The 5,366-nt window shown below is 36.2% G+C and overlaps 1 long non-coding RNA gene across 1 annotated transcript; it reads right to left on the minus strand.

Moving 5' to 3' along the window:
• Nucleotides 1-871: 871 nt before the first annotated feature.
• LOC143420940 (uncharacterized) lies at nucleotides 872-3,932 on the minus strand. The gene is made up of 3 exons (XR_013100690.1): nucleotides 3,902-3,932; nucleotides 2,505-2,563; nucleotides 872-1,661 (listed from the first exon to the last, which is right to left on the minus strand). It is a non-coding gene; the product is annotated as an uncharacterized LOC143420940 (long non-coding RNA).
• Nucleotides 3,933-5,366: the final 1,434 nt, after the last annotated feature.

A 5,366-nucleotide genomic window follows, 5' to 3' on the forward strand; every position in this document is an offset into this window, starting at 1 on the left:
TTTCTCTCTATTTCAATTAAGTTAAGTTTACTTAAAAAATATTGCTTACCCTGATTTGTAGTTTTTAAAAACATCAATAATGAAAACTACAACATTCTTTCACATCATTTATTAATGCAAAATTTGTTGCAAACAGAATAAGAATCCACATCTCTAAGGGAAATTGCTGCAATTTGTATAATACAAATTACAAAACTTTTGCCTATGAACTAGTAGCTTTAAAAAGCTGTATTCAAACAAAACAGAAACAACAGACAAGAGAAATGTTAACCAATGTTTCTCTTCCTCTAAAAAAGAAAAAAAAAAAACTCCTTACATAAAAGAATAAAACACTACCAGCAGTATAATGTATCACAATTAGAAACTGATGCATCCACAAACTAACCAGTTTCAGACTTGCTGTTCTGCGATCCATATTTAGAAATTGCATTTTAATAAGGTAATTAGACTTAAAATTAAACTTGTGTTTTCCTTACTGCTTATTGACCACTGTCTTTCCATTCTAGTCCTTTCTTGAAGATTCTGAATGTTTTACATATTTTCTGACCTAACATACTCGCTTCAAAACAATTAATAGTCTTTAAAGTGTTACCAGTGTGCTGCAGTGTGGTAATCATGAATGTTTTTTGTTTTTTTTTAATCCAGTTGAGTTAACACTGATTATACGCAGGGCAGCAGCTATAACTGAATAATTACAAAGTTGCTCTTCAAGCTACTCAAATGTACCACACGTGAAACATTCATTATTGAAAGTTAAAATGTTCAATCGAAACATAACACAGAACAAATGATGGTTGTACAAGAGTTTCACTCCTATTCACAAGAGCACCAGTCATTGGTAATTTACATAACAGCATTCTCTTGATGTTATTTCTTCATTAAATGCTACAATGCAATTGCCATCACTTCATAAAGCATGATTATCATATGGGTTAGTATACAGTGCATGAAGGATGTTACTACTGTTAATCAAAGAAGAAATGAATGGCATCAGTCCATTTAACGGGTTTAAAGGGTTTTAAAAAGCAGATATTTGTCTGTTTCAGGTGGTTGGCAACACATTTTCCTGTGCTCTTTGTCCACTGGTGGGAGTGTCTCACCTGTGAGGTCAGCGGGGCAGAACTCTGCCATCAGCAACAGAGAGCAGAGAAAATTTAGATGTGCAACTAAAAACATGCTTGCCATGTAAGCCCCAAACATCTCTGAAATTGCTCTGCAAACTTCAGAGTACTTATACTTCAGGAGTCCTGTGGGTACCGTAAAGACTCATGTATGCAAACAAACCACATTTTTTTTTGCAATCTGATCCTTTTTCTCTTGGCTGTTTCCTTCAGGGATCACCACAGTGAATGATCCACCTCCATCTAACCCTATGCTCTGCATCCTCTTAACTCACAAGAACTAAATTCCTGTTTTTCATTTCACTTTCGCAAGTTTTTTTTTCTTTTGTCCTGGATAAAAGAAGTTTAATCATATATATTAATTGATATTAATTAATATCAATATTAATAATCACAAGAACCCTTAAGATGAGATAGATAAACTTGTCCCTGCAATACTGTGACAAATACTGTTGTGATAAATATGTAAGGAATTTGCATGTACTTACCAAAATAACACCATCTTCTTGAATAAACAGTAACACATAAGGGGAAGAAAATCTGCCAGAAAAGGAAGACAAATAAAAAAAAAAAAAAAACTTTAGAAAGACAAACAATTACTGTTTCCAAGCCATTAGTGCATTACTTCATGATACTCCCTTGTAACAAAACAAATCTTACTTGTGCCTCTGTGCAAACTACAGATGGCACGATACCACTTTTTTATGTCCGATACCGATATCATAAATTTGATTATCTGCCGATGCCGATATGAATCCGATATAGTGTATTTTATAATAAATAAAACTGTTTTTATAAATATTTTGCTGCATTTTGTATAAGTTCATACTCAGTTTTAAAAACAAAACATTAAAGCTATTCTGTTATACCTGTATGCAAAAAATACACTGCACCCAAAATATTTTATACTTCAGCAATACTGATCAACCTAAAAAACTTACACCATCCTCCTTATTCAGGTATTCTAAACAGTACATAGAAATATTAAACTAACTAATAGGACTGCCAACTCCCAGCAAAAATATTAGGAAACCACCCCGCACCCTCCGCCTGATAATGCTTAATTGACGTAATCTACTTTAATGCACAGAAATCAATTATTTTTCTATAATAATTTGATTCAACATTTTTCTTCAATACAGTTGCAGACAGCGCAGACAGCGTACCTTCCCAAAGGAAAAAGTGCTATATGTACTACTATTACTAGGGCATATATTAGACTTAATATTTACTACATACAATAATGGATCTCTATACATTTAACCAGATCACCACTTTGGTAGTAAGATTTAGAATAATTATTTATTAAAAGCTAGACATTTTAAATGAGAATAAGAAAGAAAATTATGTCTTTGTGTCTCCCTTTCCCTGTTAATGCCCTACCTGGCCCCTGGCAAAACTTTGCTAGATCCGCCCCTGCACAGTTACCAGCTGTCAGCTACCTAAAAAAGGATCCTGGTGTTATTTGTCTCTCAGAAACAGTTCATAACTTCCCTTCAACTCATTCATGTGACCTAAAATGTAAACCTGTTTCTTCATTACCTGTTCAGCTCTAATGATTCAGTAAAAACTTCTCCTGGTTTCACCTTCATGTTTCCTTCTCACCACATATCCAAACTATCATGACCAGCAGCTATTACGGCTGTGGCTCCAGAAAACATAAGCGGATACTAGAAGTAATATTAAAAAAATTCTAGCAACAGCTTATCAAGCTTAAACGTGCTGCTGTTGTTTATCTGCCGTTTTCCTCTTTCTAGCGCAAACTGGGTGACTAACAAATGAGAGAGACTAGCGACAGAAAAGCCGATCACCTGATAATCGATCAGTTTCATGATTGAAGTAGCAACAGGAGAGGGAGGGGGGAGAATGAGGGAAGAAGTTTTAGCTGTTCAGCATGAAGACACCGAATAACTCCAGCTTTGTGTCTTTTTTCATTCTAGCTGAAGTATAAAACAAATCGCTTCCTTTCCCCCTCAATACAAAACTCCGACAGCCAGTCCAGCTGTGGCTCCATACATCGGTTGTTAAGCTAAACATGGAAATACTATGCAAACATAAAGAGATGAACTTACACACTTGCTTTACTTCTCTGTGTTAGTTTTCTCTGAGATTAAATGCAGCGGTTTGGAAGCACGTAGCGAGGCTTTAAATGCTAAACCAGACCGCTGACAGGTCTTGCACTCAACAGCTCTATCAAGTGAAGCAACTTCTTTTCTGAGTTAATTTCAGTTCTGACAAACATCACTCTCAGTGCCTTTTGATCTCACATTTTTGGCAACCACTGAGTTATTCTCCTCCACAGTTTACAACCATTATTTTTTTCTGCACAAAAGACGTTGTGCAACGCCAATCCTACTTATTTCCTACTGCACCCCTGACTGTGCAGGTGCGTTCAGAAGCCCCCTCCCCCGCCCGACTATTCCTTAGTGCCAATGTTGTGGCGGGAGGGACGATTTCTCCACTTAAAACTGCAGGCGACTGTACAGTGAACTTTACAGCTAACTACAGAGAAATTGCCTCGTTCCATAATTTGTTAGTACAAAGTGTGCCACAAGAACTAAGCTAAAAACATATGACATTTTAACGCATCAATACAATTACTCTTTTAATAGAGCAGTAGCTAATAGAGCACATAGCTAGCTTAAGTCAAATTCATGACAAAGTTCAGAGGTGTACAACTACTTAGACTTCTTTCTCCATGTGCACACGTCTTAAAGAGTCAACATGCTTTGACTGAGGTAAAAAAATAAAACAAAAACGACCGTAAAAGGTTTACTTACCGAAGCTAGACCACCTTTATATGAAGTTGTGCAATTAACTTGAGCCCGCTTGCAGCACACAAAGAGTCCGCTTCTTCAGTCCGCGCGCAAAATGGTGGCCTGTCCTAACGCATGCGCAAAATGGCCCAGCAGGAGGCTATGAAAAACATACTTAAGCATTTTGAGCTACATTTAATTAACTAAAATTAATTGGATTAAAACGCAGGGAATGTATTCTAGAGTTACTCGAATTATATATGTAGACAGGAATTACTCATTTGAATTGAAAAGATATACCAAAATATAATATGCTATATTTAAAAGGAGACAATATCACTTTTTTCAGTGTACATGAAAAACTGTGACATGATCCTATGGGAAATGATACATGTGTACAAAGAGTTAAATGGCAGTTTAAAATAATTTTTCCTGAGTTCAACAAGTAATCCCTCCATCCTACTACAGACACAATCCAAGTTAAAGAGGTTATTTATGCTTATGTTCAATAATAAAATAATACAGATGTGCCAAATAGAAAAAGAAAAAACATTATGATGTTAGTGCTGAAACCATTATCTGCAAAATTATGCATACACTCAATGTCAGGTATGGGTAGGTAATAGCTAAAACCACTTGGGTACTGCTGTTGAGACCATTATTAATAAGATTTCGACTTTCAATAAGAACTATTTTTGTGATTTGGGATCAGAACAGATCTCTAAAATAATTTAAAGTTTAAATAAGTTTGGCATCGAAATCGTATAAATGTATTCAATTCAATTCCGTTTTAATTATGTACTGCCAAATAAACAACAGCAGCTGCCTCAGGGTGCTTCATACTGTAAGGTAAAGACCCCACAGTATTAGAGAGAAAATCCCAAACAATCAGATGATCCCTTATGAGCAAGCACTAGGCAGCACTGGGAAGGGAAATCTCCAGCAGAACCAGGCTCTGGGAAAGGCAGCCATCTGGCACGACTGGTTGGAGGTGAAGGAAAGTTACAAACTACTTTGATGTAATAATCTAAACTTAACCCATTATACATTTGCAAAGCAGCTGTAAAACTGCATACATGTTCATAGATTACATATAAGAAAATGAATTCACTAAATTTCCCAGCAAACCCATTCTAGTGATAAGGAGCATGAGACACAACAAAATGACTGGACGTGTTTGCAACACATCAGATCAGTTCTTATTAGCTCACACTATTTTTTCCTATGAACAATACTCAGAGCAGATCCAAGTGGTGGCCACAGTTCTCACTGCCATGAAACCCTATCATCATTACTCATTGAACTGGGGTTACATCCAGCAACTGCAATTTTTTTCTAGCCATCCTTTTCCTTTTTTTTGCTTATCCAGTTCAGGCTCATGGTTGGGTTGAAGCCTATTCCAGCTGTCACTGGTCAAGAGGCGGGGTGCGCAGGACTAACACAGAGAGACATACAACCATTCATTCTACATTCATACCTGCAGCCAATT

This window comes from Maylandia zebra, linkage group LG2, assembly GCF_041146795.1.
Source record: "Maylandia zebra isolate NMK-2024a linkage group LG2, Mzebra_GT3a, whole genome shotgun sequence".
In the NCBI taxonomy this organism is placed as follows: domain Eukaryota; kingdom Metazoa; phylum Chordata; class Actinopteri; order Cichliformes; family Cichlidae; genus Maylandia; species Maylandia zebra.